This window comes from Drosophila navojoa, chromosome 4 (genome assembly GCF_054131105.1).
Source record: "Drosophila navojoa isolate 15081-1374.11 chromosome 4, UAZ_NAV_1.0, whole genome shotgun sequence".
Classification (NCBI taxonomy): Eukaryota; Metazoa; Arthropoda; class Insecta; order Diptera; family Drosophilidae; genus Drosophila; species Drosophila navojoa.
Window position 1 is genome coordinate 22,822,480 of NC_142892.1, and position 26,041 is coordinate 22,848,520.

At 42.2% G+C, this 26,041-nt stretch overlaps 2 long non-coding RNA genes across 2 annotated transcripts; both read right to left on the reverse strand.

The window, feature by feature from the left end:
- Positions 1-4,683: 4,683 nt before the first annotated feature.
- On the reverse strand, positions 4,684-18,471 carry LOC149091515 (uncharacterized). The gene is made up of 3 exons (XR_016196667.1): positions 17,854-18,471; positions 10,010-10,069; positions 4,684-4,837 (listed from the first exon to the last, which is right to left on the reverse strand). It is a non-coding gene; the product is annotated as an uncharacterized LOC149091515 (long non-coding RNA).
- On the reverse strand, positions 12,108-13,581 carry LOC149091516 (uncharacterized). Its single transcript, XR_016196716.1, has 2 exons — positions 13,204-13,581; positions 12,108-13,168 (listed from the first exon to the last, which is right to left on the reverse strand). It is a non-coding gene; the product is annotated as an uncharacterized LOC149091516 (long non-coding RNA).
- Positions 18,472-26,041: the final 7,570 nt, after the last annotated feature.

Genomic DNA, 26,041 nt, shown 5'->3' on the forward strand with positions numbered 1-26,041 from the left:
CAACAACAACAACAAAAAGTTGTAGTACGTTACCCAGTGCAGCATGCACATACATAAATACATTTTCACATATACATACATACATGCATCTGTGGCTATTTGTGTGTCGGCCCCAACTGCCACGCCTCCATATAACATCATATATGCTTTTCAGTTCCCTCTCTCTCTCTCTCTCTCTCTCTCTCTGGCTCTTGTTCTCGCTCTCTCTCTATGTGGTATCTGTCGTGTGCATCTCTTGAACTATCAATTTAAATGTCAGTTTAAATTGTTGAATTTTTCATTTCGTGGACTTCGTGCATGAAAACTATAAAATGCTTTTTATTGTTTTACGTTTTTTTTCTGTCTTTCGCTCTCTTTCTGTCTCCTTCTCTCTTTGTTGTTGTTTTTGTTTTTAATCTTTAAAAACTTTGCTTAGAGAGTTGAAGCGCGAGGCAAGTCTATAAGAATGTGGCCTTATGTACATATGTATATGCATACATATGTACGATTGTATGTATGTATGTCTGTCTGACTGTCTCTATGTATGTATAGAGATGTTCGCTGATATGCGACGGATGAGGGACTTTGGGGCACTTTAGGCCATGGCTGACTCCGGCTTGTTTTGGATTTCTATATGGCGTATGGCATACATCGTAAGGCGTATGGCGTATGGGGCTGGCTGGCTTTCAACATTTGACAGCAGCTGTCAAAAAAACTTGAAAGAGTTTCGCCGAGACATAGACTCGACTCTGCAAGACGGGGCGGCCGAGCTGCCCCAGAGCCCAAGTAAAAGTTGCAATGTATTTGTTCTCATTGTTATTGCCACTTGGCCACTTGGGGCCCTTTTATATTTTGTTGTTGTACTTTTGTTTTTGTTTTTGTTACTTTGGCAAGTTACCAAGTTGTAGTTGTGCTTACCTTCACGCCAAATGCCAGAGTAGAGAGCCAGTCAACTGAAATCAAAGCAAAGAAACGGAATTTCGTTAAACTAGAAGAATTTCGAAAATTATTATTTAATATTTTATTCAAATGGATATTTTTGTTTCTGTCTGGCTTTTAAGCATCCATGAAATGTTAGACAAATCGATTTCATTAGCAAACCAGACGTGGGCTATTAATTTGTATGCTGTGATAAAGTTTGGGAACGGCTTTTACAGTTTCGTACAGACAAAGCCAACAGCCATAGCAACGGCCACAGCTATAAGATTTTGTGAAGTCTCAATATTGTTTTGAGAAAGCTTAATTGTTTCTCAAGTAGATTCTCAGTGCAGCTGAAAGGCTTTTAATATCGGGTCCAATGTGTGTCCGTTGTGTGCTTGAAAGAGATTTATGATCTGCATGGTGTTAAGGCCAGAGTTATTTTTGGCTTAATGCTACGGTCTTTAATCTTCGCTGCTTGTCTCGCGGCGCTTCGTCTATGCATCAGCCGATAATTTGTCCAGTTCTTTTGTCTGGCCATTAAATGCCAGCCAGTCAGCCAGCCAGCTCGACTGGCAGACGATAATTGATGCCACCGTGCAGATGATTCAATGTGGCATAACAAAACCACATTTTTGGCAACTGTGCTGGCCATCGAACCAGCAAGTCAACAAGTTGTTTGCCAAATTTGGCATTGATTGGAATCGGTTTTGACTGCCGGCACAAAAATAAACACAATCAAATTAATTAACTTGTTGTGCGCAATTAAAATGTCATTAGGCTATTATCGGCTTGGCATTATGAAAGGTTTTATTTTGTTGCTGCCAAAATGCAGGGCGCCCTTGACATAAACCGAAATGGTTTTCGCGCCGAGGGTAACCAGACATGTGACAGGAGAGGCGGGAGCGGGGACAGAGGGCAATGTGCCAAAGTCAAAGGAGTCAAATGCAACCCCGGGCTCAAGTCTTTGTCTACTGTTTGCCATTTGTCTCCTGTTGTTGATGTTGCCCTTTCAAATTGCCAATTATCGATGAATTTGCAAAAATGCAAACAGACAGCAGTGAAGGGGCGCGGCTTAAGCGGCTACAGGACCCTCTCTCTCGGTCTCACTCTCTATTTCTCTTTCACTCTCTGTGTGTGAGCGTGTGTGTGCGCAAAGGACGCTTGCCGTGTACTGGCTGTCAATATATTGCAATTCGGCTGTTGGGCTTGGCTCAGCAAAGCTGCATGGTAGGGTTCCGTATCCTGCCCCTGCAGTGGCACGGCGCTCTGTCTGCTAGAATTATGCAAATCAAATGGCACATATCGATGTCAGTTGCAATATTATTGCTGCAATTGAGTATTTCGCATTGCCAGCAATCAACGCCGGCCGGGAGGAGGCGCAGCAGGAGGAGCATTGCGTGCAGCAGGACTTGGGCGTTGTCTGCATGCGGACAATCCTTCAAAGCATAAATTGATTCTTTTGACAGGACCGCAAATAGCCAGACGCTAGCTTAAACGTTTTCATGACAGTTAGAAACGTCTGCCTTACGAAATACAGAATATTAACTGAAATCCGAGCTAGGACGCAGCTGCTACTGCCGTTCCTTACAGCCACACCCTTTTTCATCTTTCTACTCCTTTTTTTTTTTATCATTTTTACATATGACTGCGTCTGTCAAAAACTTTTAAGAAAACGCATAAAAGAATGAGAGAAAAAAATCTTCAAGTAAAAGGAAAAAAGGGTTCGCTTTTAATAGAGAAACCTAAGCAAACAGCAGAGAATGAAAGAGTTCTGCGCGGTCCTGCGGCTGCGATTTCGTTTTCAAATCGATGCACAGAAAATGGAAAAGAAATGAAAATACAAGTTGAAATTAATTCAGCAGTAAATACAATTTACAGCCATAAACGGGGCAGCAACGACTTTTGCTGCTGCTGCTGCTGCTGCTGCTGCTGTTGCCGCGGCGGCGGCTGCTATTTAAAATTCAAATTACAAATCCTTTGGCTGGGCCCAGATCCAGCAACCCTTTTCTTGGCTGCTGGATGGGTCTTAGTTAAAATTCCGTGCACCGACACAAATCGAACCCCTGTAAGCTCGCTCGTTGACTTTCTTCGCTCGAGCGCCGAACCCTCGAGTTGATGTCATTGTACGAGTCCTGGCCGGGATGACGGCGCAGCTCGGATCTCATTTGAATATGCGGCTGCGTGAGAAAATTGTCAGCATATTGATTCAATGATTATTAACAGTTATGCGCATATTTAATTGCTGTCTCTGTCACGGGCTCAACGCGGTTGCATCACGGCTTGCATTTAGCCAAAGTGCAAATAGCCAAACGGCCGCAGAAATCGACAAATATTTGCACAGCACCCAAAACTGATTGACAGCCGAGCTGTCTATTGGAAGAGCATTTATGAAGTGAGTGAGGCACAGCTGCTGCTACAACTCGTGTTCGCTCTGTGTCTGCCTCCACCTCTCCATAGTCCAAAAGCAACTTCATTTACATGACGCACAGCTGACCCTTGTCTCTTAGCCGCTTCAACTGGAGTCGGGGTCAACACGGCTGCTGATTAGCCCAAAATAGAGGCGTAATTAGGCGACGTTCGCAGCAGGAAAAAGGTCGACAGACGCACAAAGCGACACGAGCGACAGAGAGGGAGATAGGCGGTGCCGGTGCGCACAAAGGATCAAATGGTTTTTATAGGTACTATGCTGCGCTCTACTATCTAATTTAGCCTTACCGCCTTTTATATGCTCTTCAGCCCTATGCCCATTACAATTCCCATTCCCATTCCCATTCCCATTCCCAATTCCATCTCCATTCCAGTCTATGGCTGACTGGCTGGGCTTGGCTGTGCATTTGGCAGCGTGTAGAGCTGGGAGCGCGTCTTGTTTTGCATGTGGCCGGCATTTGTGGATGCCGACGTTGATGAATGCGCCGCCATGCAGAGAGCGCAACTACAACGAACTTGCAAGAGCCAGAGCCAGAGCCAGAGCGCAGGCTAAAGCTAGGCCAAAGCCCGAAAGGTAGAACCAAAACTAGAAACCTAAAAACCAAACCAAAAACCCTTTGCGCTGCTTAAATTCCTAACCATCAAAGTTGTTGCTGCTGCTGCTGCTGCTGCTGCTGTTGGTGTTGCATGTGGCATATTTGCTTGCTGGCTCTTCGGCTGGCGCATTAATCAGTTGCCGTGCCTGGGTTGGGGTTGCTCCTTGCCTGTCTGGCTGCCAAACTATGCGCCATGCCCACGAGCAGCTAGCTAGCTCCCATCTATCTCTCTGCGGCTGCTGCTGTTCCTGCTGCTGTTGTTGCCTTATTATTCCACTGTAATTAATAAAGATTAAGCGTTGTGACACAGCCAGCAGCAGACGTCGGCCGGACGGCAAGACGGCCAGGCGGACTGACAAGTCAACAAAGTTTGAGCAGACGAGCGAGTTAGAGAAGGAGAAAGACTGAGAGAGAGAGAGAGCGAGAGAGGGTGAGAGTGGGTGAGAAACTTGCTTGCATATCGGGTTAAGCGCTTTAAACATTTTTAGTTGCCCTGTAATTTTGGCTAGTGTTTCTTTTTGGCAAGATGATTATGCACTTGACAGTTTCAATATTTTTAGCATAACAAGCAACAAGAGAGAACTCTCAAGATTAATGAAGCAAAGTTTTTAGAGGCAGCCTCAGCAGCTGGCAGCAAAGAGAAAGCCAAAGAGAATCTTGTGAGAAACATGTTTATATAATTAGTAAGATCAAATGGGGAACACTTGATTTTGATTTGTATTGAATGATAATACTTGGCTCAATTTCAGACTGTCTCGTTTTACGACTGAACTCTCTCGATGTTAATGCTCGGCAGCATTTTATGGTGTCCATATAGATAGAGTTGCACACTTAATTTTAATGCGATGTGCATTAGGATCATGCGCGCGTATCTCTTATAAATGGTCTTATAAAGGCATGCATCGCATGGGAACCTGCAAATGCAAGAGCATTTTATGAAAGAGTCATAAAATCGTATATAGCTCACATAAATTGTTGTTTTAATAAGGTCTCATGTTGCACGTTTTGCATACAATTCGATAGCCATACAAACACACACACACGCACACGGCCATAACATATGGCAATAAACATAAACTAAGATTAATGCATTCATATATCACTCAATATAAGACGAAATGAACCATTAAAAGCGAGAAAAAAAAGCTCTGAATGCCTAACAAGTGATGGAAAAACAAAATTCGCCTTAATAACTGCGAGAAACTGATGAAAAATTCAAATTGGGTCACAGAGTGCAGCATGGCGAGTGTGTGTATCTATAAGATACTGTATCTATGTAGCTGTAGACACTGAAACCCATATCGAATCGAGGCGTCAACTTCCCAGTATCGTGTGTGTGTGTGTGTGTGTGTGTGTGTGTGCGTTGGTGTACTTATAGTTAATTGCACTGGTAATTAATAATGTTATTTATTAGACCCACACACACACACATGCACTCATACATGACTTATAGAAGAACAACGATGACCTCACCCAAATGTGCGCCGACTCGTGCCCATCTTTTCGCTGAGCTCTTCCCCGCTCAGAGCTCTGCTCTGTATGTGTGTCATTAAGTAAATTAAGTAAATAAACATATGCCAGCCAGTGGCCCAGCCAACACTGAGCCATAATTAATTGCCAGTCAGCCGGTGCTCGTTTTAGGTGCTGCCTCAGTCGCAGCCGCAGCCACTGCGATTGCGAGTGCGACTTACCCCCAGCAAAGCTGGCATCGCTGCCTTCAGTGCGGACAGCTGCCCCTTCACTCGCGCTCATCTCTGAAACTGAAGCGCGTTAGTTGTTGCGCCCTTTAAGCAGGCGCGAAACGCCTCTTCACATTTAGGGCTTGGCCAGACACGGCCCGAACCGAACCGAACCGCACTGAGCTCCGTATCTGGCTGCGACGTCGTGTTGCATGCGCATTTCAACGCCTTCATTTGCATGCGTTTTATGGCTTAATAGGCGGAGGACGCGGCTAACAAGAGAAAGGCCGCCTCTTATCTGCTCAACGTTTTTGGCCAATAGATTATTGATAAGCAGCCAAACAGCAGCAGCAGCAGCAGCAGCAGCAGCAGCAACAACAAGCCAGCCAGGCAAAACATTTGCATTTAATTTACGCCCGAGTAAGGGTAACCCTCGAGGCTGCTTGACCGGCTCCATGTGGAAAGCTGCCATCAATTTTTGTTTTCTTCTTTGCCCAAATGATGATGCCCTAACTAACACAGAGTTGTCTTCATTTGTCAAGAAATATATTTATGTATCATTGGGGGAGATAATAATATCTGACATCTGTTGACAGCTCGCAGTCTAGATGTTGTAAAGAGCAAATGTATACATGCACATATATGTATATATGCAATTCATTTAATTCATAAAAAACATAGAAGATGCCAATAATCATAGAATCATAGATTAAGCTACAGAATCATAGATGATACAGATCATCACAGAAACACAGAAGAAACAAATAAGTGAAGAATCATATAATCATAATTCATTTAATTCCAAAATATCTATTATCTATATTTCAGTTGATTTTTGTTGATATTGCAGATACAAAATATATATAATAATTTTGAATAATTTTGTATGATATGCTATTAACTGGAGTAAGTAATATATTTTATTACGAATAGATTGCAAATGTATACTAAAGAGCATTAAATTGTCGTCTTATTCAAGATTAGTAATCCTGTTTATTTGGTTTTATTTTTTTGTCGCCTTCTCCGTAGTTGCGTGAAGCGCTGCCACTCGCTGTTGTTGTCTTTTGTGCCACATTTGCGCAGTTGACTTACGCATATTGCGGCACGTCATCAGATCTGGCCACAGGCCACAGGCTGGCTGCACCAGCCACCACCAGCTGAAAGTGGAACTGGAACTTCGACTGGCACTGGCTTGGCACTGGCACTGGAACCATTCGTTGGCCGCCTTTTGCCGGTGTGGCAAATTGAGACACAACCCGACAGGAGCGAAGCAAGCAAAGCATTTAATTTACTTTTATTGTACTTGCACGATTTATTGAAGCTGCTTATCGATTGTTGTTCCTTTTGGCGAGTGCGTTGCATGCCCTGCATTGTTATGCAAATGTATGGAAGGCAGAGACTCGAGATCTGATTTGTTTTCCGACTCAGCTGGCGTCTGTTTTCGATATGGCATTTAAAATACTGCTGTATATTTAGCAGGGGAAGCCTTTTCATGATAATTTTGCATTTCGAATTATTGTTTTGACTTATTATTGCTCTCCGCGATGATAACCTTTAGTTTATTCTATGGCTTGGCTGGCATTTGAATCTCATCTCCAATTATGTTAATTGAAAGACGATGCTGATTCGGGACTCGCATCAGCCGCGCTATATGAGTCCGGCAAGTGCTCGACCTGCCATTTAATCAGACACGTCAGCACATTTGTCAGCTCTTCTAGTCGCAAAAAACCGTATATCATCGTATAGCATCGGCGATATCGGCGATATCTGTGCGGATCGGGGCATGCATGGGCCGTTTGCAATCTGAACTATTTGCATATTTATAGTGTTGGCCAGTACGTCTAACCGCCTCTATCCGCCTGACTGTCCGCGCGGCCGTTTGTCCAATTTATGTTAATTGCATAGAGCTATGAAATTAATACTTTTTATCGCTTGCTCAATCACCGCGAACTTGTAGCTCACATGTTAGCTGTAAATTAAGTTGACAACCTGGCGCTGCCGCTGACACAGCTCGACGATCGCGGACTGAGATCAGGTTGATGGAGTTCGGGCTAGATTCTGGTTTGGTTTACAATTGAAATTAGATTGTTGCACAGATAAATCAGTTGGCCAGGCCGCAATTATGATTAGTTGTGCCACTACTAAGAGGCCCAGCGCTTGGCCGAACGCCTCATTGGCATTCTCGAAGCTCATATCAATGGCTCACGGCAAACAAAAGGCATTCAAGTGTCTGTGACCAACACACACATACACACACGCACACAAAGTAAACTCTCGGAGCTGTCTCTCTGTCAGCTGTACGGCACCAACTGTCCGCTGATGATGACGACAACGCCGACGACTTCAATTGACGTGCCCCAAAGTGAGTGTAAGAGTGTGTGCGTGTGTGTGTGGCTATTTGACAAGCATTCATTGAGCTGGGATCCCAGTCTGTCTGTTCGTCACTTCGTCAGTTGGGTACACTTTAGTACGCAAATAGTAGCCGCTATTTAAACGGCAAAGCCAAAAGGAAAAAGCCAAAAGCAACTGCCATTAGCTGCGAGCTGTGAGCTGGGCCTACGCGAGGTCTACGCTTGGCTGGCTTGGCAGTTGGGTTGGACGCCGATTGCCGCTGTCTTTTCTATTATTTAGCAAATATTTAGAATATTGAGCGGTGGCACCAGCACTTGGCTACCGCGCGCGCTTGGGCAAACAAATCATGTGCCTTTGGAGGATCGAGCTGAAGAATTGAACGTCAAAGTTTTTTCATTTATTACTTCATATGGCTTGTTTAAATATTTAAGAGGCAGCACTTGCGGGTGCTCGCGTGTATGCGTGTGTGTGTGCTTGTGCATAATACACACTTTTTGGCGAAATAATAGGCAGGCAAGAGGAATACTTTCTATAAACATGGCTAGGAGCCACCTGCTGGCTGGCTGCCGTATTGGCCTTTAACCTCTGCGAACTGGTCAGGCGCAGGCTTGTTGTGCGCGCACAGTGAGCTGCTAGGTTTTTACATCTGCATCTGCATATTGGCCAGACGATGTTGTTAACAAGCTTGTTAATAAATTACAAACAAAATGGCCATAAAAAGTGCCAGGCATAAATCAATGACGCCTCATCTCTCTCTCTCTCTCGCACTCTCTCTCTCTTGCTCCTCCTCGTCCTTCAGCTTCGCGATCTCCCTTTCGCTTATGAGCTGCTTAGCTGTCAGCTCGGCCAACAACTATCGGCTAGCAACGACTGCGACTACTAACTGGCCACGGCTCCGAGTGGCCGACTGGCCATGCATAAATAAATAAATAATGGCGAGTGTGGACACGAAACAGACATCGAACAACCCAGTCGCAACTTATGTATAATGTGCTATTATTAAAATTGATATAGCGAAAACTGAAAATTATGCTGCGGCCACAGATATCGCAGTCAAATAAATTCAAATTAATCAATTGACAGCGGACCCAAAAACAACTCGGGAAAATACTTCATTAAAATGCGCGACATGCATAAATCAATTCAATTAGTTGGCATTATATCTGGACTTTATCTTTATCTACTTCTCTGGGCTTTTAGTTTCGCTTTTTCCCTTTTGTTTCTTTTATTTTTGTATTGATAAAAGATTCTACTAGGAAGTGATTATACGGTTCCCAAACGTTACTCAACAGAGTTTGGGAGCAATAACTTATGCTCTTTAGAGTGTATTGACACCGCAGAAGATTCAGCAAATGTGGGTCTTTATAAGGAATGTCATGTGAAGAAGTCTCTCACTCTTTAGGTTGTCCAACTGTTGCTGATAATATAAAGACTAGAGCTAACATGTTGGAAATATTTTATTGCTGAATTTTCAGCATAATAAAGCTTTAAATATCTCGAATTGGAGTTATCTATGGGGCAATAGTTCTCTTTTTCATCTACTTGTATACTCTTTAGCTTTAAAAATTTTGAGTTGGGAGGAAGTATCTAAATTTTGCAATTATTATCTATCGGGTAGATATCGGTAGTTAAAGTAAAATTATTAATTATTAGATTCGATCTTCTTGTTAGCTCCTCAGGTTAATGTGACTTTAAGTACTTTTTTATTTGAACTCGTGCATTTGCTGACGTATGTATGTTGCATATGGGCATGTCGATTTTTTAATGACATATGTACGTAGACTCGCATTGCAGTTCAGTGTCCGACAGTTATTGCATATGAAATGCAAATGCCATTTAGTGAATTCAACAGGCCGCCAGGCACATCGTTCGTTATATTGCTCACTCGGCTCAATTTTATGGCCCTGCTCATTTCGTGTCATAAAAAAACATTTTCAACACATATTCTTTTTTAACGACAAGTGACTATAAAAGTGCCTGGCAATACCAACAAAAGCAACAACAACAAGAGACAAAAATAATAGCTACATGAAGACAGCAATAATGAAAACTTACCCAGCATTTGCAGCTTGTGGCCCAAAGGCGTTGGCGTTGCTTTTGCTTTTGTGCTGGCGACTGCAATAAACAGAGAGGAGAACACAATGTAAAAATTATAATAATGATGCATATGTATACGTGAGCAGTATATACATATGTATATGTGCATGTATGTATAAAAGCTGTATAGGTAGCATGTGAAATACATATGTGTATGTAGCACAGTAGAAGTCTTCCCTCAGTTAGCTCTGCATTAAATTAGCTAAAATTACTATGAATTCATAAAGCTAACACACACACAAACACACACATTCACAAGAGACGCCGTGTCATGTCGGATCATTAAGAAAATATGGTCAAAAATGTTTCAATTAAAAAACCAAACTAGACGAAGGCATTAAGACGAACAAACACAAAACAGCAACTCGCATAGAACTGAATGAAAACTGATTGTAGGCGGACAAGTTTGCCATAAATTGTGTAGGCCACTTTACTGTCAAGTCATTAACAGCAACAACAACAATGGCAGCAACAGCGTGGCAAGTGAATCATTAACAGCAAAGGTAAGCCAAAAATCGAAAGACTGCTTTCTGTTTTATCCGCCGCAGCTTCAGCTACAGCTACAGCTACAGCGAGCAGAGACGACTCTATCCGTGATGCCGAACATGGAATACCCTATTTGAATAATATATGTTTATGCCATACATGCTGTTTCTCTGACATCAATTTGCATATATCAAGTATACATAGATCTTCGAGATTACCTAAGATTAAGATGGGAAAAGTGAAGAGCTTTCCTCATTAACATTTTTGCTTCTTTAAATTATTTATTTGCTACCAAATGTTCAACTTAAAGCGCAAATGAAAGCTTAAATTTAGAGCTGTGTTTTTATGACAGTCATTCGACAGTTTAATGTAAAAGATTTTACTTTTTTCTTAGATCCTAGGGTTTACTTAAGTACCTAAGATTTAGTCTGTTTTTAGGTCTCTTAGTTAAATTTACTGAACAGTGAAACATTGCTTGAGAAACTTAGTCAAAATAATCACAGATAAATGCCTGGATGAAGTATTTAATCCAATATAATTATTGTATAAATTGATTTTAGGTAATAGGTCAACTTTATGGATTTTAATTTCACTACTTTAATCAAACTTTAGTCAATATATATATTTTCTATATTCTTAAATTAATAATATAATAATATTTATATTTAAATTGTCTTCAAAGATGAAATATTTAATTTATTTCCATTCGGCAGATCTTAAAATAGTATCATATATGTATTATTTTACACAGACGTTTCGCTGATTTATTTAATAATTCTCCATGGCACAAAGAGTTGTATATTATGTAAAATTCTTGACATTTGAATCCATTTGCTCATTCATTCGAATTTGTTAAAATTTTTCCCAACTTTTATTCGAGCGAATCTGCTGTGCAGTCAGTGACACGTGCCTCGACAGTTTATGCAAATTATTTGATGGTCCATAACATTTTGTAGCGCATTTGAATTAAAAAGTGGTTTTATATCTTTTAGCCAGTCATAAAAACTCACACACACACACACATACACTCGGCTTAACCGTTTTTATTTATTATTATTTTTTGGCAGGTGCAATAAACTGCTGCGGATTTGTGTGTGATCTGAGCCAGTCAATTTCTCAGTTTGTCAGTTTTGTAGTTTTATAGGCTCCCAGCCGACGTTAGCAAATTTATGCATTGGCCACAGGCCCAAATAAAACTAAAACCTAATGGACGCGAAAAGCCAAAAGCTGCGCTGAAAAACGCAACAAAACCGCGTGCAAAACGCTCGAAAACCGATCCTCAAAATACTGAGACGAATTCAAGAACAAGGCAACATCTTATGCGACATACATATACATATAAATCCATATAGAGATATGTCTATGTATATAATAAGTGCGTATGTATATATAAGTAAGTTTGTTTATATACATATATAGGTTTCACATTTATTAACTCTAATGAAATTTAATATGTTTAACACTTGTGTTTTTCAAGCTGCTTTCTTTAGTTAAAACTTGAAAGTCATCTGAGTAGAATATACGAAAGCAATACTTTCTGTTAAGTTTTTTTTTTAGCGTTGTTTATCTATTTTGTTTGTGCTCGTCATGGCCCCATGGCTTGTGTCAAGGCACCGACACCCACAATGCTGTTCGATGTCGGCATACTATAATGGAAAAATAAATCTTCAGCATGGTAAAAAGTAACAACAACAAAAGCTAAGAGCCATGTAGCTAACAAAATTTTGAATAGGCGTTAGATTCGATCCGGGCTCGCGAGTCGCGCGTCTCGCGCGCGTTTTTCAGTTGCGCACATCAAAGCGTCAAATGCCGCTAACAAAATGCCCACACTTGGCAGTGGGTATGTGTGAGAGTGTGTGCTGGTGTGCTGTGTGTGTATGGGTGTTGTGCAACAACAATTCAACAAATGCCTAATTGTCTTGGCGGCACTCGTAAAACCTACAAAATTATTACGGCCGCTAAGGAAAAGAAAAACACCAACAAAAATAAAATACAATAAAATAAATATATAAATGAAAGAAAACACGAAAAAACGCGCCACTTCACATGTTGAGATCGTTTGGATCGGGTTCGCAACTCTGAGGGCAACGGGGCGACAAAAGTGCCAAAGGGTAAACTAATGACAGTTTAATTTACTCCCATTGCGATGAAGTGTAACGACTCTCAAAACTCAATTAGACCCGGCCGGGCAGGTAGCTCAGCCAGCGTTGGCTCAAATTGCCGCTTTTGGCCAAATGCGGCTCTAATGCGATGGCAACGACGGCAACGGCAACGGCAACGGCGACGGCGATGGCGAAGGCGACTGCGACTGCAGCTGCAGGTGCAACATGCGACTCGAAAAGGAGAAAAATGCATAATTTGTACACTTTATGAGCGGCTCTCGAAAGGGCAACGCGGGGGCACAGAACTGCAGCTTAGCTTGCCGCGGCCTCAGCTCAATTAATTCGCCTAGTTTATGTTTATGGCCCTGTTTGACGCATATTTCTGGGCCATAAGTTTCGATAAGAACGGCAACTCCTTTTACATAATGAACTTTTACGCAATGCGTATCTCATAGATACAAAGCAGCAGAGTTCGCCAAAGAGTGGGCAACCACCAACTCTATCTCTCTCTCTCTCTCTCTCTCTCTCTCTCTCTCTCTTTCTATCTCGCACACACTGTGCGACCCGTCTATGAAATTTATGTTATTGAGGTCGTAATTTTGTACAATATTATTGCATTTATACATCGTAGGCGATGCCCCTAATGAGTTTTTCAGTTCGTCTCCTTCTGCGATCTGTGAGCGAGCCAACAATTTATGCATTGCCATTGTCTATAAGGCCCCAACGGTGGGCGGCTGCGTTTCCAGTTGCCCATTGCCAGTTGTTAGCTAGCTGGTTAGCTTGTCGTTGCTGCTTTGAGCCATTCAGCTGCGAGATGTGTTTTTGAACTGCTTAGGGTTTTAAACATTTTTATAGCAATGCCGCAACATGTTGTTATTGTTATTGCCGTTGTCGTTTTTGTGGCTACAGCAACGCCCATGCTCTGACTCTGCCTCTGTCTCTGTCTCTGGCTCTTCCTCCTTCTGTTAATGCGGATTGTGTGTAGGCTGTGAAGGATCTCGGCAATGAGGCAGGCATTTAACATGCAAGGCATCAGGTTTCGACTAATTGGCAGAGTTAAGCTCCGTTGTGCCTCAGCCCAATGCTTATTTCATCTAATGGATATTAAACTCAATGCATATAGAGAGTGTGAACTGACTTGTAGTCTCACAGTATCTTTGACTTTTACATCTCAGTGCGAGAGAAAGAGAGATGAGGTCACGCCTCGCATATCGCAGCAATCAACAGCCATCAAAAGTCAACCACAGAGCAACTCCCATCCATCAACAGCCGAATAATCTCGAACAGCACTGGAGAGTAGCTGTCATGCTCCAATTTTGAATGCTTTTCACTGGCTGCTTAGATCGTACTGCCACAAGGTGTTGCTGCCGGACTGCACTTCCTTATCGCTGGCTTTCACAGCACGTCGCTGCCAAACGAATTCAATTAGACAATACAAAAGAAATAGAGACTCAAAAGAGTCAGACAGACCGACGGACAGACAAAAAGGCATTCTAACTAAATGGCATTCACCTGTCCGGCCAAATAACGTCGCACACACACACACACAAAACCACACAAACACACTCGCAAGAAGGTGTACAGCTGTCAATATGTTGGCGCCAAACGAGAATTTTGTTCGAGTCAAAGATCCATGGCCATCCATTAAATGCCTACCGTCAAATCATAATTCATTTTTTGTACCCTCTGCCGCTTCCTCTTCCTCTGCCACAACAACGGCAACAACAGCAACAACAGCCACAGAGCTGGCTTTGCTGTGCCGTGTGCTCTTCAGCTATTAGGCGCGGCCACTCCTAGGCACGCAGAGCAATAAGCCAGGCAGCTGGGCAGCTGTGGGCACAGGTAGGGCCCATCTATGCAGCCAGTTTGCACCTTGCGCAACTGCGAGTCGGACCAAGAGAGAAAAGTTACTGCACCGAAGGCAGCAACGACAAACGATCCTCACTTATTCGGTTGCATCGCCTGCGGCGCAGCGAAGGTTCATTGATACTTTGTAGCAGCAGCAGCAGCAACTTCATCTCAGGTGCTCAATCAAAAGTAATTAATGTGCATTCGGAATGCCATAAAGAGCCAAAGGGTGATGCAGAGATGCAGATGCGGATGCGGATGCGGGCCCAGTAAGTGGCATCGAGAGCAGCTCTTTACTATTGAAATGTCAGTTTCTCATATGAGTTTTTGTGCCTTGGTTAATTTGCCGTATAGACTCGCAATTTGCAGAAACTGATACAGATACTGATGCAGATGCAGATACAGCTGATCAGTAGCCGCATTTTGCATTAGCCAACTTTGTTGCCCGTTAGCCGAAAACATGCCAAATCAAAAGCAAAAAGGCGACACGAAACTTTATTAGCCCGTTGACGCAAATTAACGTTGACCGCTTCCATTTCGCATTTCGCTTTTCGCATTTCGCATTTCAAAGCGTCAAACGGCCCCGACTGCTGCCAATGGGCTGCCAGCAAGTGGGGCAGCTGGCTGCACCACCATATCACCGGCACCCCACGGCTGCTGCCAGCGAAATAATTTGTAAATGTCAGTGCATTTTGACAGTTTGTGGTGATGTTTTTCAAATTACAACTTACAACGGCAGCAGCAGCAGCAGCGGCGGCAGCAGCAGCGGCGAAGAAAAACTCAAACATAAATGAAAACAATTTTCGCAGAATGTAAAATGCAAAAATATCAGCAATGAAAAAACAAAAAAGAAAAACACAATTTTTAATTTCAGCTTTTATTAATACTTCGAGTATTTTTCTGCCACTGCGAGCCTCTATCAAAAATATTTAACATTCGGTTTGCAAATGGATTTGCAGAATGGAAATGGACATGTGACAAGATCTCGACAAGAGGCTCATGAGCTACAAAATAAAAGCACTGCGTTTATATTGCAGATAGATACATACATATAAGTAGATATCAGCAACGTGTGGCACATCTATTTTCGTATAATAATGAAGTATTTCATAATGCTAAATATAATATTGGCAACGACAATTTTAATAACATTATTAGACAGTTAAAAATAATTATTACCTTTAAGGAATTAAATATTTTGAGAAACTTTTATGCATAACATGTAACGTGAATATTTATTTAATAATAACAATGATATAAATAATCGTTAAATTCGTCATCTGAATTTGTAGTTTGTGTTATGAATAATTCTTCTAGTTTGCATCCTTCACAGACGAATTTAATTCCTAAAATGATGAATTGGCACAATATTTCCCCTTTTTAAATTTGGCCTTACTAACAAAAATTAAATGCTTACTTGCATATGTTTTCAGATTTAAAAATAAATATTTTACAATAAATACATTCATAAATATTTTAGTACAATCCAAGAAAAACATCTCTTGATCAAACGAATAAAACAAAATACATCTCGAATATGTTTTCATTATATGAGAATACGTCGAGAACAAGTTTTTATACATATAAATATGTAAACATATGTTTCTTTATAATTTATTTGATTTGTATTCAGACCTAAGCTAAAGTAAGCTTCTTTCCATTTCCATTTCCATTTCAAATATAGAAATTTTGTTGTCTTAAAATGGTAAACGCTCCTATGAGTACCACGAATTATACATGAAATAAACTTTTTAATGAATAAAATAATGTTTCAACTTGAATATGTTTTTATTAGATGGAAAATGTGTTGAGAGAACAAGTTTATTATTTATATTTTATACGCATTTATTTAACAACTCTGCGCAAGTTTGTAGTTTGTGTTTGTTTGGGCGGCTTTCTGGTCAAGGCAAGACTTTAGACTGGTTGGCTTAATGCAATTAGGTAAGGAGAGCCACAGATTGGCTAATAAAATTTCAGACATGGAGTTAGATAATGCGAGAGAGAGAGAGAGAGAGAGAGAGAGAGAGAGGGAGATAGTGACTTAGATAGAGAAAGGCAGAACTATAAAATGTGTAAATAAACTTTTGTAGTTGGGCTCTGCAATTGAGACCGAGTCTGGCTGGAGCTTGGAAAAGCTTACAAGGCACGCGGGAAATTAAGTTCAAGTTATTTTAGAGCGGATTACGAGAAGCAGGGTCTAGAAGGGAACGGTGGAGGGGCCGAATGCCAAACAAATGCGATAATAGTTGGCAAAGTCAATGGCTAGACAGTAAAACCAACAGCAACAACAACAAGCAGTAACAACAACAACAACAACAACAACAACAACAAACAACAACAATGAAATTGAAGAAAATTATACTAAATTGGCTTCAATTATTGTATTAATTTGGGTTCCGTGTTGCTTTCCGGCTTATCCCTTTTTTTTTTACCACAATGTTGCTGTTGTGTGTGCTGTTGTCTTGTTGGTTTGGTTTGCTTTGCTTTGCTCTGTCTGACTGAGACGACCGCCTGGCGACTGGCGACTGGCGACAGGCAACCGGCAACTGGCAACTGGCAACTGGCAACTGGCAACTGGGATTGCAATTATTTTGTTGTTTTCTAACTTGGTTTTGGCATTTCGTTGGCCCAGCCACTTGGTCAAGTCTGGATTGTGTCTTGCTATACGTGGAGCGCTGCTTAGTTGAGTTATTTCAAAATTATATTAGACAGCAGCGGCAGCGGCAGCAGCCTGCATGAGGAGATGCCAACTGCAGCTGGATAGCTCTAGCATTAGTTACTATTGTTGTTGTTGTTGTCTTACTAAGGCAGTGTCGTGCAGGAAACAGCGCCATGGCGCTGACCAAAAGGAAGTTGACGATTATGGCTCGTATGAGCCATGTACCCAACTTGTGTATGTGATTACAGGTTTTTGTTTCTTTTTGGTATTAGTGGCAACTCGACTCTTACTGAATCTGACTCTGACTCTGTCTCTGTCTCTGGGTCTGGGTCTGGGTCTGGGTCTGGGTCGTGGTCAATAGCCCGGCATCAAGCTATCCGTGCAACAACTAAGCCATAAGACAAATCCAAACGTAGCTGCAAGATTCTGCCCGTTCGAAACTGATTGCTAGACAAGCAACAAACAACTTTTGGGAGTCTCTCGAGTACTGCAATGGGCTGTAAGCCGTACACAAATTTGTTAAAAGCCATACATTATTTTGGCAACTTGCAAATAAATTAGATTAATTATAATAATAGTTAAAATAGTATTAATTGTTAATATTATAATGAGTTTTCTCAATGTTCTTCAATTTGTGCACTTTAAATGATTAATAAATGAACACACATTTCGCGTCTGTTCCACATTTAGGCCAAATCCAAACTCACCAGCTGAAAGTTTTTGCAAAATGTTTGCCGTAGACACACAAAATACAAAATGCAATTTCCTCTCGAAACATTTTCGTAAACGGGTCACAAAACTTTTGCCGTCGCAAATAGCCAAGCAACACGATTGCAGCATTTGTGCAGTTTTTTGTTTATTCTGTTTTCGTTGTTACTTTTTTGTTCGCTGCTCGCGGTCGGCAGTTCGCAATTGTTTAATAGTTAAGCACACACACATAGCACATGGTGGCACAGCAAATTGTACGTAATATTGTTAAGGAGGCGCGTTAGGATACGCTTTAAACGGGAGCGCGTGCAAAAGTTCTGTAGGGAATTCTCTGGGTTTTTGGCTGCCGCGCGGCACGAAAGCCAAAAAGCGAATGCGGCTTGCTAAAAAAAGCGACTCCGACTCGCAATCGCAATCGGCATCGGAATCGACGTCAAACGGCAACAGCTACGCCAGCTTTGGCCTTATAGGCCGGGCGGCACAGTTTGCAGTTGTTGCTGCTGCTGCTGCCGTCGACTGCTGCTGCTGCTGCTGCTGCTGACGTCGTCAAGCGAGTCGAGACCAATACAAGCTCCCCTCTGTGTTTGTGTGCGTATTTGTGCATTGCATTTCAGCTGCAGCAAAAGCAACGACATCGGCAACCAGCAACTGCAACATGTTGCCTGAACTTTTGTCGCCTTGCAGCTTTGTCGCTCGCTGAACTCACCACAGCAACTGTTGTTGCTGTTGCTGTGGTTGCACGTGTTTCGGCTCAGGATTAGCCCTAGAATACAGAAAGACAACAGTTGCTGTTGCTGTTGCTGTTGCTGTTGTTGTTGGTGGGCTTGTCCCCTGACTGACATTTCCTTCTGTCTTGAGTGCACCTACGTGTGGCAGAGGCAGTGGCAGCGGCAGCGGCAGCGGCAGCGGCAGTAGCAGGAATGGGGCGGGCTGGTTTCACTCGCTGCTGATCGAAGGTGACATTTGTCAGGCGCTCAAAGCTCAACAACTGTCAGAGTAAGAGAGCCTCGTCAGCGACTCGACATGCGCATGACGGCCCAGCAAAGAGGGGAAAAACTGTGCTCGAGTGAGTCGACTCCCCTTAGCTGACTGAGTGAGTCTCGTCGCGTTGCTCGTCGCATCACTCAGCAATGGGAAATTGCATTTGCGTTGGTTTTTGTATGCGACACCCACACAGACACAAACACCGACAGACACCGACATAGACACAAGCAGCAACAGCTGCAATTAAAATGGGTAGGTGTTGCAGCTATTTGATAGAGTTGCATGCAAATCATTAAGAATTTCCATTCCAGATTGATGTGAGAATGCGAATTAAGAATTCAGCCAAGGGAAACTGCAATGTGCTCAATTGATATTTTATTAATGCTGCTCTTAGAGCTGAATGGATTATTTATGTATGTATTATTTAAAATAAACGCAGCACACCTTACCTTGCATTCATATTCAATTTATGTTCACTTGAAGCAAACATCAATCAAATTGCCATATGCTCATCTGCAGCAACAACGGCAACAACAGCAACAACAACAATAACAATAACTTTAGACTGTGGCACTCAACGGGGCGTATGCGTTCCCGCCCAAAACAAAAAACTTTCTGTGCGCTTGTCACAATTTGTGCGGTTATTTGTTTGCACTTTTTGGGTTGGCATTGCGGCTGTTGCTTAGTATGCGCTGGAGGGTTGCCTGATAGCAACACCAACAATTTTGTGGTCTACATTTACAGCACACACACACCCACACCCACACACTTATTCAACGGGGCAAAGTTTTGCAGCCAGCAACCATTAGAATTTACGTTAGCTCGGTAAGCAGCAAAAAAGGATTTCAGCAACAGCCTGATTAACCGCAAGCCATAGTTTCGACTGAATGGAGTTCTGTGTGTCTGTGTGTGTGGATGAGCTAGCCACATTTCGTTGGCTAATTACAAGAGACACGCCCAGATTCCTCAGTTGCAGTTGCAGTTTCAGTTGTTGCTGCTCTTAGCGCATCTGAATTACATAATCTCTGTGGGGCGCCGTCTGTCGTTGGCTGACCACAAAATAGACAAGAATTTATTTGCTTGCCAATCAACAGATTCTCAACATGTATTTATGGCATTTCCCTTCGGCAGCAGCAAACACATGTTCTCATTTTCACATGCCACACGGCCACAAGAAATAAGCAGGCCGAGACTGAGACTGAGACAGAGACAGGGACACGAACTGAGAACTGAGACTGTGACTGTGACTGGGGCAGGGACAGGGACAGGCAGAGGGAGAGGGATAGCGATCTGCAGCAGACAAAGGGTCGCATATTTATTACATCACAAGAAGCCAAAAAGGAAGCGCAATCACAGACGGCTAAACCCACGCTACGCTGGAAACCGAAAGTGCCTCGGTAGCCTATAGACCTACTTACAGACGAAGACAGTTGGCTGGTTGGCTCGAGAACAAGGGCTCGTTTCTGGTTCCTGGTGCCGACTGCTGCCGTGGCCCAGGCATTGTTTCGCTTTCATTGCCTTGGCAGCGGCAAGGGGCAGCGACAATAAATCAAAGACATTAAGTTGAATGCACCAGCGAGTGAAACGGATGCAAAAGGCGACGCTTGGGAACCTGAAGCTGGTTCTGTGCGGATGTTAACCCTTGCCTACCTCAATGCCGGATCCAAGTCCGAATCGGAGGCAAATCTGAGTCGCAGTTGGAAAAACATGACTACAAAAAATTAAAGACTAAGAAGAACAAGGGAAACAAACAAGCAGGCAGGCAGGCCGGCCGGCAGGCTGTGAAGCAGTTGTCGCTTGAGAAACGTCAGCTGAGCGATAGCAGTGCCCACAAAGGGTTCAACAGGAGCGAAGAAAAGCCGGAGTCGAGAGAAATATACATATATATATATATATATATATAGAGAGAGAGAGAGAGAGAGCGAGCGCCGGGGAGGGGAATTCACCAGCCAACAAGATGAAATGATGATAATCCCCCTTTAATTTGGTTTGACTGTGTGTCTGTGCTGCAAGGACGAAAGGGTCTTAGCGCAGTTGAAGCAGTAAAGAATTCGGAGTTGGAGTTGCTATTCGACTAGATGCTGCTTTGCATTTAGAGATAAATTCTTTGAGCGCAGCGAATCTGCTGGCCAAAGGAAAAGCATTTGCGCGATTAAAACCAAGTACACACAGCTCGAAAAGGGTTCGGCAGGGCCGGGCTGCCGCCTGAGAGCAAAAAATGGCATAATTTGCTTAAGAAAACTTTTCCAATTTATAAATGACAAACAAAACGACAGAAAAACCCAGCATAATGAGTAAAACTTGGCGACAACTTCCAGAGGGGAGTAGCTAAATGAACGGCATTTTTCTCATTCCTTGCCCTCGCCAGGGACCATCAGCAGTTTTTTCTTTCTAATTAAAGAGCCGACCATTTGCATAAAGCAGACAACCATCGACAAAAAGGAGCAGTCGCTTAGGCATTAATCAAAAGATCAGCTGCAAATTAAAAGCGTAGCTGCTCACAGCGAGCGCTGATGGAAAAGACGTAGAAGAAAATTCGCTGATGCAGAACGGCAAGTGTAAAAGGAGCGTAAAAGGATTGCTCCACAAGGAGTAAATGAAAAGGAGCAGAGTCCAGCAGACAGGGAACGCATTGATTGATTGAGCCTGGATACAATGAAATCAATTTAGCTGAAGTTACTTGAAAGTGAATTTCTAATTATGTTCATGCTAAGAGATTTCTCATTTTACAATAATGATTAGACAGAGAAGTTGTAATTAATATACATGTAAAATATCTCAATAAATATTCAAGTCTAGTCAGATTTAACGCAATTGTTAATAATATATACACTTAAAAATATTTCTAGAAAAAATGCTAATGCAGAACAGCAAGATAAAAGAGTAAAAGACTAATCCATAAGAAGTGGATGAAAATGAGAGAAGCCGTGCAGGCTGGGAACAATTTGATTGATTAATCCTGAACACAATGAAATCAATTTAGCTGGAGTTACTGGAAAGTGAAAGAAAATGAAATCATATATGAAACAGCTCAAAAAAAAAAAAAAAAAAAACGAGTATATAACAATTTGAATTTCAATTGGCTCAGGTTTTCCTATTAGACTCTTATATTTTAATCAGTGAATGCATAACTTTTTTTGTAATATAAAATATTTACAGAAAATAATTATAAATATTCATTTTCTGCACGAACTCATGACTTTTTATTCATTAAAAGCTTTCAATAAATTTTTAAGTATAAAATATATCAAATATCTGTACATGTACTCACACACATATATATGTGTAATAATTACACGAAATAAATCGGGATCAGCTTTCCTGAAAGCATATGCATTTCAATTTTAAAATACAGATATGCAGAAAAGTATCAACATCAGCACGCAAGAGCGAATGAAGGAAAGAGAAAGACCCATTAGCATTATCATCATCATCTTCGGCGTCATCATCATAAATATATGTATAAACGTTTCACTTGATGTTATTTCTTTCAGTTTATATGCGGAAAAAATAATATTTGTGTGCTTTTGCCTTCTCTGGGAAGACGAAACATTTTATTGCCATGCCATTGAGCGGCTCAGGCCCATTTCGGTATGAAATACTTTCCTTTCGACCACCAGCACCACCCAAAAATAACTGAACGAGATTCACTGGACAAGTCAGTTACTGGCTCGTCCGGGTAGAGATTGGGACTGAGACTGGGACTGGCAGAGGATTTTAAGTGGTGCTTGATAAGCGGCTGGACAACGAAAGGAGAATGCGCTATAATGCGCTTTACCAAAGTATACATCACTTGTTGTTGTTGTTGCTGTTGCTGTCCTCGTTTTGGCCAGCCCCACTGATGGAATATCAACGTTGGGGCACCAGCACATAAATAAAAACAAATTAAAAGACGAAAAAAAAAAGAAACAAGCAATTTAATTTGATATTTTTGCGATGGGATTGGCGTTGAAAACGATTTAATTTAAAAAAAAGTTTCCATTAAGAAATTAAACGAAAGGTCGAAAAACTTTTGTATTAAGCAATTAATAAACTCAGAGCGAGAAATGATTCGAAAACCTATCAAGCTAAGTTATAAAAGCTTCAAGTATCAAATGAATTAATCAAACCCAGACATTAATCAACAATAAAAACTCGAATAATCAATTTTCGTTTGCCAAAAAATCCGAGCGATTTTAAATGAATAAATGCCAATTATTTATATTATAAATACTAAGTGAAATGTTAATTTATATGCATTGAAAACCCTATCTAAATTAAGATGAAGTCATTAAGATTGAGTATTTAAATAATTAAAAGTAAATTGAAAGTAAATGAAATGATAAATGCGGTGTCTCATAAAAATAACCAAATATATGTACATACATACATTTGTATATAAGTACGTGTTGGTAATTGATATTATTTAAATTTAAGAACGTAGAAAATCATATAATTAATTTGAAAAATATAAGCAAGAATTAAATTTGCCAAATTTTATAAAATTTATTTCTTTTCGAAAGGGGATTATTTTGATAAAAATATTGAAAAGGGGATATTTGTCTTGAAATATACTTTTTATTCATACAAAATATATATTTAAAAAGCCAACAAACTTCATTTCAATGAAGTCTTCACATGCTATATATGCAGCTCAAATGTTGTTGACTTACTTGTTGACAATTTTGTGCATTGGCCTCCCTCACAGACCGGGTGCACATGTGCACGTGCGTGCCTGTGTGTGTGTGTGCTTGTGTGTGCGTCATTTGAGTTGGCGAAAGTTGTCACTTGTTTTGTTAAATTTATGAATTCGCGCGCCATTTAATTTATAACGATTTCCAGTGCATAGTCTCACTCAGCGTTCATTTTGTTTATGCTTGTGAAATGGAAACTGCCTCCTGTTGCCAACCCCCCCTCCACCACCGCTAAGCCGCCTTAAACTCTGTCAATGTCAGAGCCAGAGTCAGCAACAGCCACAGCAACAACAACAGCAACAACGACAACGACAACGGCAACGACAACGGCAACGGCAACGGCAACGACAACATAGGGACACGCGCACAATTCACAAACACATACGCACTTTAAACAGTTACAGTTAGTGGCTAACAAGTTGAAACTGGCCAGACACCAGACACCAGAGACACCAGGCTGTCAAGTGGTCCACGTTCCAGTCCCGAACCAGACAATAAAATTTGCGCCATAAATCAATTTCAAGTTGCAAACTCGTCGTCGTCGTCGTCGTCGTCGCCGTCATAGTCGCCTGCTGCTGCAACAGTCAGTTGAGCGGGCTGAATTCTGGTCCGGCTTACTGGGGGCTTACTGTGGCACTGCCTGGCTGGCTGGCTGAGTGGCCAGCTATGACTAAGATTTATTTGTCGCACTCTGCGGCAACTGGGAACTGGCAACAGCGGCTGCTGTTGTCATACTGCACAAGGCCAGCCGGCAGGATAAACCACGGAGCCTGGCCCGAGCTTCTGGCCGGCGCACGATCCGCGGCGTCGCGACGTCGACAGCGACCACACAGTCCAAAAAGGGGGTGGCATTGGCCATGGCCCTGGTCCTTCATGGTGCCCTGCATGTTGTTGGTGGTTGCGCAAACCACCAAAAACAAGAAGCAAAAAAATCCACATTCACATCCACATCCGCAGCCACACCAACGCTCAACACTCACAAACACTCAAACACACATGCATATGCAAATTAACGGCAGTTTGTTGGTGTTGAAAATAAAAATGGAGCAGCCTCAGCAGCAGTGGCAGCGGCAGCGGCAGCGGCAGTGGCAGCAGCTGAGAAGTTAACCGCAGGACAGCGCGTCGACTGCGCTGCCAGCGATTTTTTCTAATGAAGCGATTTTGAGTTGCACTCAAAGCTCAAAAAGCGGGGAAAGCCCCTACAAAATCTACGTACGAGGATGAAAAAAGTGAAAAGAAATATTTCTAATAAAATATGCAGAGCTACCCCAGCCAAAAAGAAAAACATAAAAACAAACGGACATGGAAGATGGACAAGTGCAGGAGAATCTAGTGAATCCAAACAGACATACATATATTAATACGTAGTAGAACACGCACACACACACACGCACATTGCCAATCTAAGCAGCAACTAAATCAAACTAGCAACTGGCTGAACGCCTCACACGAATAAAAAAAAAAGAAAAACAATTATATGCACACACCCGTATATAGGTACACAGAATAAGTGTATGTGTGTGTTTGTGCGTGTATTCACCTAGCAACAGAGAACAACCCAAACTCTCCATTCACCAATACCAGAAGCAGCAGCCATCAATACACGTGCCGCTCACTATGTACAAAATTTATGTGAAACGGCATCAGGCAAATGGGCAAAAAGAAAAAAAAAAATGGAAAAAGAAAGCCAACAACAAAAATATAAGGGAAAAAATGCTCGCCACCCTGCCGAAAAACGAGGGTGACTCGCAGTCAACCACCCACAGAAACCACCGGCATTTGAGTCACAGTCGCAGGCGAAGCGAGAGAAGAAAAAAATGTAGCAAATAGAACAAAAACAAAACACAAGAACAACAACAAAATGTACTAAAAATCCAATATGGCTACAATTTGCCAAAGCGGGCGAGAGCAAAGGCGAAGGCGATGGCGACGGCGACGGCGACGGTGACAGAGGCGGCGACGTCAGCGTCGCGAGAGCGCGCACAACTACGGCAGCAACAACAACAAGGTGAATGAGAACGAAAACGTAGAAAAAAAATGTACATGGAACTTTTATTTGCCCTGGCAACGCAGCAGAAGGGCGCTCGTTGTCGAGGGGTGGGTGGTGGGCGTCAAGTGGCGCGCAGAATTTATATCTAAAAAGAAAAAAAACTCCGCCCCCTTTTCAAGACAAGCGTCTGCGCGAAGGTAGCACTGCTGGCGCAGCGCCAGCAACATCAGCAGCAGCGGCAGCGGCAGCGGCAGCAGTAGTAGAGGCAGAGGCAGTGGCAGTGGCAGCGGGAGAGTGTCAAGGGAGAGTGTCATCGTGATATCGTTGAGCTCTTGGCTGATGTGTTGCGCTCTCACTCTCTCTTTCTCTCTCCGCCGTTGGCTCGCTCGCTCGCTCGCTCGCACGCTCTGAGTAATTAAATGCTTATTAACGGTTCGCTGAGTCTGTGCGCCATCTAAAAACTCGTTAGCCTCGATATAATTAAACTCAGTTGCTTTGCACTCTGAGCTCGCGGCTCTGAGTGTGATGCGAGAGTGCAGC